The sequence below is a fragment of the Bos grunniens genome, chromosome 11 (assembly GCF_055505025.1).
Source record: "Bos grunniens cultivar Pamir isolate PY7600 chromosome 11, Bosgru_T2T1.0, whole genome shotgun sequence".
Lineage (NCBI taxonomy): Eukaryota > Metazoa > Chordata > Mammalia > Artiodactyla > Bovidae > Bos > Bos grunniens.
The window spans coordinates 54644684-54659022 of NC_141175.1; the positions used below are offsets into that span (position 1 = coordinate 54644684).

General features: G+C 35.9%; 1 pseudogene across 1 annotated transcript; it reads left to right on the top strand.

Annotated features, from left to right (window-relative positions):
* The first annotated feature begins 646 nt into the window (after positions 1–646).
* Positions 647–2036, top strand: LOC147363093 (cilia-and flagella-associated protein 96 pseudogene; annotated as a pseudogene). The gene has a single exon (XR_015135886.1). The product of XR_015135886.1 is annotated as a cilia-and flagella-associated protein 96 pseudogene (transcript).
* Positions 2037–14339: the final 12303 nt, after the last annotated feature.

Here is a 14339-nt window from a genome sequence, read left to right on the forward strand (position 1 = left end):
ATTGAGTTGGTGATGCCATCCAACCATGTTTTCCTCTGTTGTCCCCTTTTCCTGCCTTCAATCTTTTCCGGCATCAGGGTCTTTTCAAATGAGTCAGCTCTTTGCATCAGATGGCCAAAGTATTGGAGTTTCAGCTTCAACAGCAGTCCTTCCAATGAATATTCAGGACTGATTTCCTTTAGGATGGACTGGTTGAATCTCCTTGCAGTCCAAAGGACTCTCAAGAGTCTTCTCCAACAGCACAGTTCAAAAGCATCAGTTCTTTGGCTTACCCAAGGCAAATAAACAATCTCAGTAACTAAAACTGTTTCTCTTTCAGGTCATCTCAAACTACAGCCTGGATCTCAATGTATTTGTTTCATGATTTTTCTTCTTCTGTAACATGTCCTCCAATATGTCTGTTCTTGTCCTTCTTCTCTCCCCTTATAGTTAATGAAAAATCCTGATTTCTATCTGTGTTTTAATGATACACCCTGGAAAGTCCTAACGAATGATGGATGCAGGTCCTCCGCATCTTCTTGACGTCTTTCTGTTTGTGTCTTCCTCGATCCGTATGCGAACCCTCCACCGAGCCTCCCGCAACATTCATTCTCGGAATGGATTCTCCCGTAGCCGGGGCAACGCGCCACAGAAGGTCTCCGCGGCTAGGCGAGCGTGCGGACCGGCTGCGTGGCTAGGTCCAGCGCGGGAATAGCTCGCGCGGGGGCTGCTTCGTGGCGCTGGTCGCTCCTGCAGCTTGGCTTGGACTGGAGCTGGGACAATCTGATCTCTGATCTTTGTACCCTTCTCCGAGGCGACTTGGTACTCGCAGCCATCAGTGTAGAGTAGAATTTTGCTGTAGAGGTAGCACTAAGAAACCCGCTGAAGTCACCAGCATAGAGCACCCAGCCAACAGGGAGCAGCCATGCCTGCGGAAGGAGGGAAGACGGATATGGAGAGGATTGGCCTCTTCAGTGAGATGGAATATATCACTGTGGGGGATAAATATGTGTCACAGTTTAATCGACCTTTTAATGAATCTGCAAGCAAAAATAGACAGATTCTACCCGGGGGATCCAAAGAAATGTCCAATCTCCAGGCAGGTTGTTTTGACCCCCATTTTGTAAGGATTTTTGAAGGTGAAAGCTATGTCAATCCGAATCAAGTGAGGAGACGGTACATGATGGAAGAAGCCAAGAAAAATCTAAGCAAAGCGTTCCTCCCTAGTAATGGAGAGAAAAAGCCCTGTGGATTAGGAAGTTACTATGGAACCATAGGGGGACCAGTCCCGTTTTTCAGTGCTCAGTCTAAACCCAAAGAAAAATATGAGCCACCTGGAAAGAATTTATACACAAACCCAGGAAAGAAAGGAACTGGATATGGCTATGCAAATATTACCATAGGTAAGCAGTTTTCACACTCTTCTGATCTCTATGATGCAGCAAAACTAAATAACAAGAAAGAGAATGAAGAACATCGTCGTTTACTTAAAGGGACAGCTTTCAAATTAAATCTTTACCCAAGGGAATATTTTGATACCAATCCTTACATGTCTGAGAAACCTTTACCACCAATTAAAAAAGTAGAGAAGAAAGAAACAGTTGGAAACCCTTTTAAGCCCTCTTCTCCTGGCAAAAAGGCTGGTGGAATGAAGGCAGGAACATTTGATCCTTACCCTTCACATTCTGCTGACCCTTACGTGGTTAAATTGAAAAGCCTATCCAGCAAAAGTGCTAAGGTTTTCCATCCGCCAGGTGGACCAAAAAGCAGACCAATTGAAAGTATAATGGCTTTGAATGTCAAAAGGGCACTAAATACGAAGAACTACAAGACTGCTTCAGTACAGTCCTATTAGCATCTGGAAGACAAATAACCTTACAGGTCCTGACTACCAAAAATACACTATCAAGTGCTTATTATTTGAAAAAGTATATAAGATGTGTGGAACAAATAGCTCAAACATTTAGAAGAAATTTAAGGCTGTGACTCTAATGCTCTTCCTTCTTTTCCTACTGTTACATCAATAAATGACTAGTATTTGTTAATAAAAAAAAAAATAATGATACACCCTGGTTATAAGAGAAAAAAGTTATTCATGGCTGATTTGTAGCCATAGTTTTTATGTGTACTCAGAGTCACTTTCAAAAAATGTTCTAGTGACTATACAATTAGAAACAAGCATAAGAGTTTAGAATATTTCTGGCAGCACAAAATCTAAGGGATCCAATCAATGTTATAGATTCATATGTTAGAAGGACCATCAATGGGAAAAAAATAATGAAAAAAAAAAAAAAAAAACAGACCTGGAAGACTTAAGAAACCATATACTTGTAGAAGTCAGAGGTTTCAAAAAACTATAGATGTTAGATAAGAAGTTTTAGCACTTATTTCCAAAATATTTCTTGTGAAAATTTACTGGTTGTAACCTAGTTATGAGATCCAAAAATTTTGGATTTGTTTAAAAATTCGTGGTTAGGCTCCTTAGTTCTTTAAAAGGATATTCAGAAGTAGCAGTTATGACAACAGTTCCGTACCTCACATTTTGTGAATAGCTTTTAGCTAGATTTAAGTTAATAGGTGAATTAAAATGCTAACAAAAAAATAAATCAGATGAGAAATATCTCCATTGTCAGATCATTTGTTTAAACATTTCAAAAGAGCAATAAAAGAAAAGTCAACTAAGATTCACAAAAAAAAAAAAAAATGGCCTTAAAGTTAAGACAACTAGATACAATCTTCCCAGTTATTAAATCTAAGAGGGGAATGTTTTCATAAAGGGATATGTAAAATTGCATGTGGTTATCAGTTTCCATCAGTATTGCCATCACAAATTACCACAGATGTACTTAACACAACACAAATGTACTCTCTCAGTTGTAGCAACTAGAACTCCAAATTAAGGTGTCAGCAGGGTTGGCTTCTTCTGAAGTTTCTGAGAGAGAATTCAATTTTTTTTTTCTTTTTTCTTTTCTTTTTCTGACAGTCATTGGAGCTCATTGGCTTGTGGCCACATTAATTCCCATCTCTGCCTCTGTTTTCATATGATCTTTCTCTCTGTGTGCCTCAGTGTCCAACTCTCCCTCTCCTTTCTCTTATATCTATAAGATCTTATTTGTAAATGAGGTCATATTTTAGGTCCTGGACAGATGTGAACTTCTCAGAGATTTTGAACCAACTACAAGCTGGAAGTGTATTATAAAAACATTTTCCAGCATTACCCAAAGAACTGAAGTGGGGAGGAAAAAGGCAAGAGTTCAATTGGGTTTCTGTAGTGACAATATCATAGCCTTTTTTCATCTTACTGTTAAACTCACAAGAAAAAATATCACTAAAAAAGACAAGCTTATAAATCTTTGTTGCACCCTTTATAATGCCAATTTATAAAGCCCTCCATCATTGCACAATTTATACCAGAGAATAAACAAAAAATGCTGTATGGCTATCTCTAAATGCTTTGCATTCTCCAGATCTTAGCACGTAGCTGTCCCTCACAAATATTTAAAGAGCATTCTTCCCTGCTATATGATATCTGCTCAAGAACTTAAAGATTTTACATGGACAATAAAGTTGTCTAATTAAGTGATTTCTTGATGTCCTTTTCCTTAAAATTCCTAAAATCTCTACTATTTAAAATCAAGAACTAGCTCTTTTGAATTGTTACATATTCATATTATTTGCTTTTAAACTAAGAGTATGTTTAAGTTCAATATGATGTGTCAGCGTTATAATAAAAGAAAAATTCTATTGCTATGTGCAATTACTGTACCAGAACTTCTCAAGAATTAGATCAACCAAATTAAATATTTAGCCAAATTTGCACAATATTCTCTGAAACTGGAAACCATTGTAATACTCAAACTTTCATTCAATGGGAAAGAATATAGATACTTTATAATTTCAGGGCCATAAATAAAATAAGTATGTTCTTTCCTGGGGAACCATACCTGAATAGTATCTACCCTCAGTATAATCTGACTCTGCATAATTTGCAATGAAAGTCTGTGTTCTACCTCATTTGTATCCTTTTAGTTAAAGATAGTTAATTCTATCCTTCCCTTTAAATTTCAACCATATATCAGACAGTTATTCCCCTGGGATTTATTAAAACCTCTACCAATTGTTTTATATGCCTTTAACCAGGACCTAAAGGACTAATAGATGGGGAAACAGTGGAAACAGTGTCAGACTTTATTTTTTTGGGCTCCAAAATCACTACAGATTGTGACTGCAGCCATGACATTAAAAGACACTTACTCCTTGGAAGACAGTTATGACCAACCTAGATAGCATATTCAAAAGCAGAGACATTATTTTGCCAACAAAGGTCCATCTAGTCAAGGCTATGGTTTTTCCAGTGGTCATGTATGGATGTGAGAGTTGGACTGTGAAGAAAGCTGAGTGCTGAAGAATTGATGCTTTTGAACTGTGGTGTTGGAGAAGACTCTTGAGAGTCCCTTGAACTGCAAGGAGATCCAACCAGTCCATTCTGAAGGAGATGAGCCCTGGTATTTCTTTGGAAGGAATGATGTTAAAGGTGAAACTCCAGTATTTGGCCACCTCATGAGAAGAGTTGACTCATTGGAAAAGACTCTGATGCTGGGAGGGATTGGGGGCAGGAGGAGAAGGGGACGACAGAGGATGAGATGGCTGGATGGCATCACTGACTCGATGGACGTGAGTCTGGGTGAACTCTGGGAGTCGGTGATGGACAGGGAGGCCTGGCGTGCTGTGATTCATGGGGTCGCAAAGAGTTGGACACGACTGTGTGACTGAACTGAAATGAAAGGACTAAAGTTTTCCTGTGATTTTACTCATGCCCAATATGTGGATGAATTATGACTATGTTCTAAAATTGAAATATTCTCTTAATTTTAATTGCCAGGAGAAATATCAATAACGTCAGATATGCAGATGACACCACCCTTATGACAGAAAGTTAGGAGGAACTAAAAAGCCTCTTGATGAAGGTGAAAGAGGAGAGTGAAAAAGTTGGCTTAAAACTCAACATTCAAAAAATGAAAACCATGGCATCAGTCCCATCACTTCACGGGACATAGTTGGGGAAGCAATAGAAACAGTGACAGACTTTATTTTCTTGGACTCCAAAATCACTTCAGATGGTAAATGCAGGCACACGATTAAAAGATGCTTGCTCCTTGGAAGAAAAGCTATGACCAACCTAGACAGTGTATTAAAAAACAGACATTATTACTTTCCTGACAAAGGTCTGTATAGTCAAAACTATAGTTTCTCTAGTAGTCATGTATGGATGTGAGAGTTGGACCACAAAGAAGGTTGAACACTGAAGAGTCAATGCTTTTGAGCTGTGATGTTGGAGAAAATTTTTGAGAGTCCTTTGGTCTTCAAGGAGATCAAAACTGTCTATCCAAGGAGATCAATCCTGAATATTCATTAGAAGAACTGACGCTGAATTTGAAGTTCCATACTTTGGCCATCTGATGTGAAGAACTGACTCATTAGAAAATCCCTTGATGCTGGGAAAGTTTGAAGACAGGAGGAGCGGATGACAGAGGATGGGATGTTTGGATGGCATCACTGACTCAAAGGACATGAGTTTGAGCAAACTTTGGGGGATGGCGAAGGACAGGGGAGCCTGGAGTGCTGCAGTCTATGGGGTCACAAAGAATCAGACGTGACTGAGCAACTGAACAACAACTTGCTATCAATGAGGTTTAACTATTCATTCATTGTTCTAACTCAGAAAATACATTGTCTTTCAAGAAATGTATTAATTTTGTTAAGACTAATTTCATGATGTAGGCCTTGATTTATCCCAAGGATGCAGCTTCTCATGTGTCAAGTATTATACATAATCCAAAACCTTTCTACCTATTCGTTTTTAAGAAATTCTTTGCAAACCTTTGGTGTCTCTACTCAGCACCTAAAAGTCATCAGAGACTAGTAGTTTATTACCACTTTTTATTGACCTAATTTCAAAACTCACCTTTTCTCAGGGAAAAGGAAGGTAAACCATTATTCTACTAGACTTTGGAAACCCTTGCCGACTTGGTTTGAGAGAGTTAATTTTCCTTCATGTTGTTCAAACCTTGTCGTTCCATATGTATATCTATGGCTGATTCATGTTGGTATATGGCAGAAACCAACACAATATTGTAAAGCAATTATCCTCCAATTAAAAATAATTAAATTGAGAAAACCTTGTCACTCACCAAAAATATACATTTCTCAGCACACAAGCTTTCATCCTTGAAATCCTATTACCACCCACATTTCAATTCATAGGAGGATTATTTTAAATTGTGGCACTCTTCTATTAAAAAATGCTAGCTCCTTGAAAGAAAAGCTATGACAAACCTAAACAGTATATTAAAAAGCAGAGACATCACTTTGCTGACAAAGGTCTGTATAGTTAAAGTTTTTCTAGTAGTCATGGATATGAGAGTTGAACCATAAACAAGGCTGAGCACCAAAGAATTGGTTCTGTTTGAATTGTGGTGCTGGAGAAGACTCTTGAGAGTCACTTGGAGAGTAAAGAGATTAAACCAGTCAATGCTAAAGTTAATCAACACTGAATATTCATTGAAAGGACTGATGCTGAAGCTCGACTACTTTGGCCACCTGATGCAAAGAGCCGATTCATAGAAAAAGACCCTAATGCTGGAAAGATTGAGGGCAGGAGAAGAGGATGACAGAGGATGAGATGGTTGAATAACATCAACTGACTCAATGGCCATGAGTTTGAGCAAACTTAGGAAAGACTGGAACCCTGCAGTCCATGAGGTTGCAAAGAGTTGGACATGATTCAGCAACTGCAAAACAACAGCAACTCTTTTATTTCCAGAAGTGACTATCCAGTTACCTAGTCTTTTTCCAAGAATGATTTATACACTAAACATATTTGTACAGAATACCATTAGAAAATTCATATTTAATTTAGTTGGTTTATGTTTATGAAACAAGAAAATATTTTAAAAAATGGCATAATAAGTACTCAGCTACCCCTAGTACATGAACACTTGCCAGATGGAAGAAATAGTTACATTTAAATTTAAATTATACCTAAATTTGTGGTTAACCAGAGGATCAATATATGCAGTTAGCCAGTATATTTTGGAGGTAGTCCATGGATTTTTACTTTAAAAAAAATGTTTATTTATTTATTATTTGGTTGCTTTGGGTCTTAATTGTGGTACATAGGATCTTCAATCTTTACAACAGCATACAGAATCTTTTAGTTGTGACATTCAAACTCATAATTGTGACATGTGGGATCAAATTCCTTGACCAATAATCAAACCAAGGGCCCATGCCTTAAAAGCTCAGAATCTTACCCACTGGACCACCAGGGAAGCCTTGGTTTTTACGTTTTTGGGAAACAATTATTTTCACCATAGTAGAATACACAATTAACAACGATCAACAGATTAAAGAACTTTTAAGTTCTCAACTATTTCCTAAGTAGGTTATTGCTACATATAGCAAGGCTAGGACAAAATGATAACACGAAGACTTAAGTACATGCTCTGGTTGATCATATGCCAGATAGGCAACTTCTGGGATACAAGCCCTATGATGACAACTCAAATGCAGAAATCTTTGGTGAGGTTAAATGAGGCTTTTATAGAATCCCAACAACTGACATCATAGTCAGAAAAGTGATAAAATGGGTCTGAAAATTACAGGAGGAAAATCTTTGATATTTTCATCATGGCTGCATGTTAATTTCAAGGGACCTCAAATGGAAAATTGCAAAGATTTTACACTACCACTGCAAGGAAAAAGAGTCATTGTACTGGATCAAAATTTATAGTGGAAAATTTTCTAAAATTTCTGAGATTTTCCTGATGCTTATCTCTCCTGTAACAAGTTTTATACTGGGAGCTCTCACAGTAAGACACAACACAAGCCCACCTCAGAGTGCACTTTTTACCTCTAAATAGTATTCACACATTTACCCCCCATGATGGTTTCTGTATATGGTCTTATCATTATTTGCTTATTCTCAAGGTGACTTGCAGCATTTATTTTACAGAGAGCCATGGTTTTAACAGTAGCAGAAGGTACTTTTAGTTTTCATTCTCAGTTAGAGAACCCCCAATTTATCTCTTCAATGACAGGAACAAGTATTTTACCAAAAGAGCATAAAGGAGCCTTGAAAAATCCTCTCACTTACTCAAACTCTTTAATTTTCATACCATAACAAACATCCAGGAAAGAAAAAAAAATGGAGTTCTAAAACTAAAGTTAACAAAGCTCTCACAGACACTTACACTTTTATAATTTTGATATTCACTTTAGTGACAAAAAGATTGATTTTCTTCTGAGATTCACCAACTTTCCCTTTATGATTTAGTAGCAAATTGACCAATATCTAGGAATTTCACCTTTGAGTTTTAGTCTCTGCCTTATTGCAGGTAGACGTTGCCAAATGCTGAAGTATTACATGCAATCATATCATTAGCAACATATTGAACTCAGCATCTTTCTAAATGACTCACACTTGCATGACCTAACACCAGAGTTTTATAAAACATACCAGATTTGTTTAAGGACTTGTTTTAAAGAATTCAATTTTAAGTTCAGAGAAAAACAGAAAAAAGTATAGAGATGTCATGTATATCTCTACCCCCACACATACATAGCCTCTCCCATGATCAGTATTCCCACTAGAGTGGTATATATGTTATAACTGATGAAACTTTGGGCTTTCTAGGTGGTGCTAGTGGTAAAGAATTGGCGTGCATGCCAATGCAGGAGATGCAAGAGACATAGGTTCAATCCTTGGGTCAGGAAAATCCCCTGGAATAGGAAATGCCTCCCCACTCCAGTATTCTTGCCAGAAGAACCTGGCTGGCTACAGTCCAATGGGCCACAAAGGGTCAGACATAACAGCACTTTTGATATGTCATAATAATTCCAAGTCTATAGTTTACAATAAGATTCACTCATGATGTTGTATATTCTGTGGTTTTGGACAAACATAAAATGACATATATGCATCATACAGAACATTTTTACTGCCTTAGAATCTCTTTAACGCACAAAAATTTGCTACAGCTATGAAATGTCAAAGAAAGAGATATAACTAAGCATTATTAACAACTATCATGGAAACTGGAGATTAAGAGTTGAGAAATCTCAGAATTGTTTAGCATGATGAAGAAGCTTTTACCAAAATCCTCTAGTTTGAGGAGATAAAAGTATGTAGTAGACAGCTTTCTACAAATATCCTTGCAATAAGATCCAAGACAACCAAATCACACAATGTATGCTTTATTCTACATGCTTTTGTTTTATGATTAAGTAGTTATTTATTTTCCTCTCTTATAAGATTCTGGATTATTACTAGATATTATAGTTCTTAACAATGCTACTAATAAAATGCATATCCTTAATATTTCTCTTTGTGGTTTTTGCTTACATTTATTGTGCATCCAATACCTAGCTACAATTATTTTGCTATTTGGCCAAAACATACAAACAAACTTTTGAGTTTATATACACTTTCTATTCTGTTCCACTGTTTCCTTTGACAGTAATTTCTGTATTAAGGCAGGTGATTTGGGAGTAAACGGATTCATTGTTTGCTTTAGATAGTGATGGTTTAGATAGAAATAGGCACAACAGCCCAGGCATCCAGAAATCTATCACAAACTCTGTCAGAATCTACCTAGAAAATCTTTTTTCTGTCAACACAGAAATAACGTTTGAGAATCTGTCATGAAAGTCAGTCTCTGTACCAAGCCAATTACAAAAATAAAGCTGGAAAAGAGCCAGACCAAATGATGTATATTAAGATGTCATCAAATTTTTCAGATCTCTTAAGAAAGATACATTAGTTAGGCACCGAGAAGCTATTTTACTTGTCTATCTGATGATCTCCATAGTACACATTTTATCGCTTGCTACCAGACCAAGCTTTGAAAGAGTGCCAAAATATTTCCATAATATTCAGCAAACCTATATGAATGTCTTGGTAAAAGTATACATTTAGTTGTCTAAGAACTGGTATTAGGTTTATGTTCATATACCTGCATTTGAGACTCTGATAGTTTTCAGAGGGCCAATTTTTGACTTATCAATTTTTATTTCAGAAAAAAAGGAGTTTCATTTAAAAAGAAATATTAAGCCTCAATTTGAATAGAAAATAAATTTAGAAAATAAAAAAAATTCTTAGTCCCCACATAGAAATTATTATTATTATTTTTTTGTTGTTGTTGTTGCAGTGCATAGATTGTTGAATCTTAGTTCCCCAGTTAGGATTGAACTCAGGCCGATGACTGTGATAGCATAGATTTCTTTTCCTTTTCTTTTTCTTTATTGGAGAATTGGAGAATAATTATTTTACAATACTGATGTTTCTTCCCATACATAAGTATGAACTCAGGCCGATGACTGTGATAGCATAGATTTCTTTTCCTTTTCTTTTTCTTTATTGGAGAATTGGAGAATAATTATTTTACAATACTGATGTTTCTTCCCATACATAAGTATGAACTGGCCATAGGTAAACATGTGTCACCTCAATCCTGAATTCCCCCTCTCAACTTCCTCCCCATCTGAACCCTCTCGGTTGTCACAGAACATCAGCTTTGTGTGCCCTGCTTCATGCATTAAACTTGCACTGATTATCTATGTTACATATGGTAATATATATGGTTTAATGCTATTCTCTCATATCATCCTACTCTTTCCTTCTTCCACTGACTCCAGAAGTCTGTTCTTTATGTCTATATCTCCTTTACTGCCCTGTACATAGGACTGTCAGTGCCATCTTTCTAGATTCCATATATATGCATTAACATACAGTATTTGTCTTTCTCTTTCTGACTTACTTCACTCTGTATAACAGTCTCTAGGTTCATCCACTTCATTAGAATTGACTCAAATATGTGCCTTTTTACAGCTGAGTAATATTCTTTTGTGTATATGTACCACAACCTTGTTATCCACTCATCTGCCAGAATAGAACTACCAAAAGATCCAGCAATCCCACTACTGGGCAAATAGCCTAAGGAAACCAAAATTGAAAGCACAGATTTCTAACCACTGAGCTTCAAGAGAATTTCCTGGGCTACTTTTATCTGTTCCCAAATTTCTTTTTTGTTTTGTAATGGCCCTGAAAAATGAAATACTCATATATGCTGTGGTGCAGAGAATAATTTGAATTGTAGAAAATGTATTTAAAGTTACAGAACTCCTTGTAAGAGAAGTTTGAAAAATCGTGCAGGTTGTGGCTCAAATTAGATCCAATTTAGATATAGTATGTTCTTTTTGAGGTAAAATATGTAATATGTTAGGGTAAGAATGTTGCATATATATCTTCAAACATCTCTTTTGAATATTCTCCATTAGGAAAAAAAAATTACAAAATAGATTCAGCTAGTTCATTGAAAGACCCACTCTACCAAATCTAACAAAAGAAGACATGGATAATCTGAATAAGCCTGTATTTATTAAAGAAATTGAATCAATAATTAATAATCTCCCAAAAAAGAAGTCACTAGACACAGATGAATTCTAAGAAACATGTAAGGAAGAAATTGCGCCAATTCTCTACAAAAGGACTGAAATGAGGGGAATACTTTTTAACTCATTCTTTGAGGCCAGCCTTACTTACCCTAGTATGAAAACTAGACAAGGACAGTACAAGAAAACTACAAACTAATATATCACATGAACAGAGATCCAAAAATTCTTAACAAATTTAGTCAAATGAATCCAACAATGTATAAATATATATATATATATGTATATATATGTATATACCGTGAACAAGTAGGATTTATCCAGACTTTCAGGGTTGGCTTAATATTTGATAATCAATTAACGTTAATCATCACATGAACAGAATAACAAAGAAAAATGACATGGGGGAAGATATAAAACTTGGATCTGGAGAATATGTGCTCAATATTAATATACAAATCATTTGATTGAATGATTAAAACATCTTAATAATGAACTAGAAACCTTTTCTGAATTATCAACAAGCAATAAAAAAAAAAGTAGTAGAAAAATATCACTAATGCAAAGAGCATTAGTGTAGGTATGGTTAGCAGTGGTTATATAAAGCTTCATGGAAGACTGAGGAACTGTGAAAGGATAAGTGGAGTTTATATACCCTGTGTATAGCGGCAGAGCATTTAGAACAATTCAGGCAGCAAAATCCTCAAAAGAGAATTTGTTTTGAAAACACTGCTGTGTAAATTGATGAAACAATTACTTGGTCTTTCTTTCTACTCACTGAAAAGTTAATGGCACTCATCTCTACAATATCTATCAAGTGGAATGCTAACGTTTCTTTTTTTATTATATGACATATTTTATCCTATTTCTACATGTACTTAAGAACTCAATATTCTTTTTTTAATTTAAATTTATTTATTTTAATTGGAGGCTAATTACTTTACAATATTGTATTGGTTTTGCCATACATCTAAGGCAAGCTGCCTCAATTGTAGGTTCAGATATGCTTCTTTAGTTAGAAAGGAAAAAACAAAACAAACATCAAAACTGGATTGAAAGCTCTATATTTGGATCACCAGGGTCTTTAAGTAATCATCAGATCACTCAATTACTGATGATCTTTTCTATTTTTCTCTTTGAAAGTTTTAGATTTATGTTCATTTGACAGAAGCAGAAAAACATTTTGTGGTACTCCTGCTGCTGCTGCTAAGTCACTTCAGTTGTGTCCAACTCTTTGTGACCCCATAGACGGCAGCCCACCAGGCTCCCCTGTCCCTGGGATTCTCCAGGCAAGAACACTGGAGTGGGTTGCCATTTCCTTCTCCAATGCATGAAAGTGAAAAGTGAAAGTGAAGTTGCTCAGTCATGTCCAACTCTTAGAAACCCCATGGACTGCAGCCTACCAGGTTCAGTAAAATCCATGGGATTTTCCAGGCAAGAGTACTGGAGTGGGGTGCCATTGCCTTCTCCATTTGTGGTACTAAAAGATATTTATTTTTCTTATAAGCTATAGCTTGCAGAAAAGTAAGATAATTCATTTAACATATTAGAAATGTTAAAATAATAAACAATATTACTTGTGTGTCTGTCTTACTCTATATTTTAAGAGTCATCCATATCAATAGAAAAAGATGCTATGCTACAAAATAACTAAACACTACTGAAAGTTTCTCTACTATTCATTATGAAAAGATAGTATCATTCTGGCTAATTACTTAGAGGCAAGTGTTTTGCCACTTACTAGTATTGAAAAATTAACCAATATTTTCAACTTGGGGTTTTAATTTTTTTTTTGAGGGACTGGTTCTTTATTTCAAAAAAAGACACGTGAATTTTCAATATCCAAAACAGTTACACTATTGGTTTTTCTTTCTCCCAGTTGGCCCCCAAAGAGATCACACCAAAGGAGAGAAGGTTCTCAGCCAATTGAGCTTCAAGATTCACACTTACCAGACCTTACTGGGACCTCACCAAAAAGGGGGGATTGGGTAGGGAAAGAAACTTTACAAGATAAGTGCACCGCCAGCCCATAGACTACAGAGAGCTCTCACAGCCAAATGGGGTGCCCACTGTGCCCCAATCCCAAAGAAACAAAATTTCAAAATAATATAAAATTTAAAAACTATTTTGTACATAAGTTATTCTAGATTTCTCCAGCACTAACTGGATGAAATGAAACGGCTTTCCCAGAAAAAAGGATGTTGTGTTTTGTATGGCTAAATCAGCAGCAAAAGATACTTTTTCCTTTATTTAAGGGATGCAGGAGAGCAAAAAAGTGGTCGTGACAACATAGGGGCCACATGATCCATTCTGTGAGGAACTGGGGGCAGGGTAGAGATGGGACAAGAATTTTATCTCAGACAGACATTTCACCATCTTAATTTTTTGGTCCGTTCTGATGAAAATAAATAAAGTCCCCCCAAAGATACCATACCGGGAAATGGTTACATGACTGAGCGACTGAACTGAACTGAATGATGTACAAAACATTTAAAATAATGACCCATACATAATATGTCAATAAATGTATTCTTTTTATCACTATTTCTGGATCACTTTTTATCATTTGCTCAAAGATTTGTACATATCAGGCAATTTTCTAAAAATTGAATTCTAGTAGATTTACCTAGTTTTGTTAGGTACAGGGGTACAGCAACGTAACTCAGTTTATATATATATATATATAGGCTATAGGTTATTAAAGATATTTTTATTAGTATTGCTACAATTATCTATTATGTAGAAGAAATTTAGTGACCTGCACCCAAGTAACATAAATGTCACATTCTAGAGAAAAACCTATTGACTTTAGCATTTTTGAAGTTAAGTTACAATAAAAAGGATATTAAATTTTAGAATTTCATTATCACTATCATCCCCATTGTCATGATCATCATGACCACTTAGTT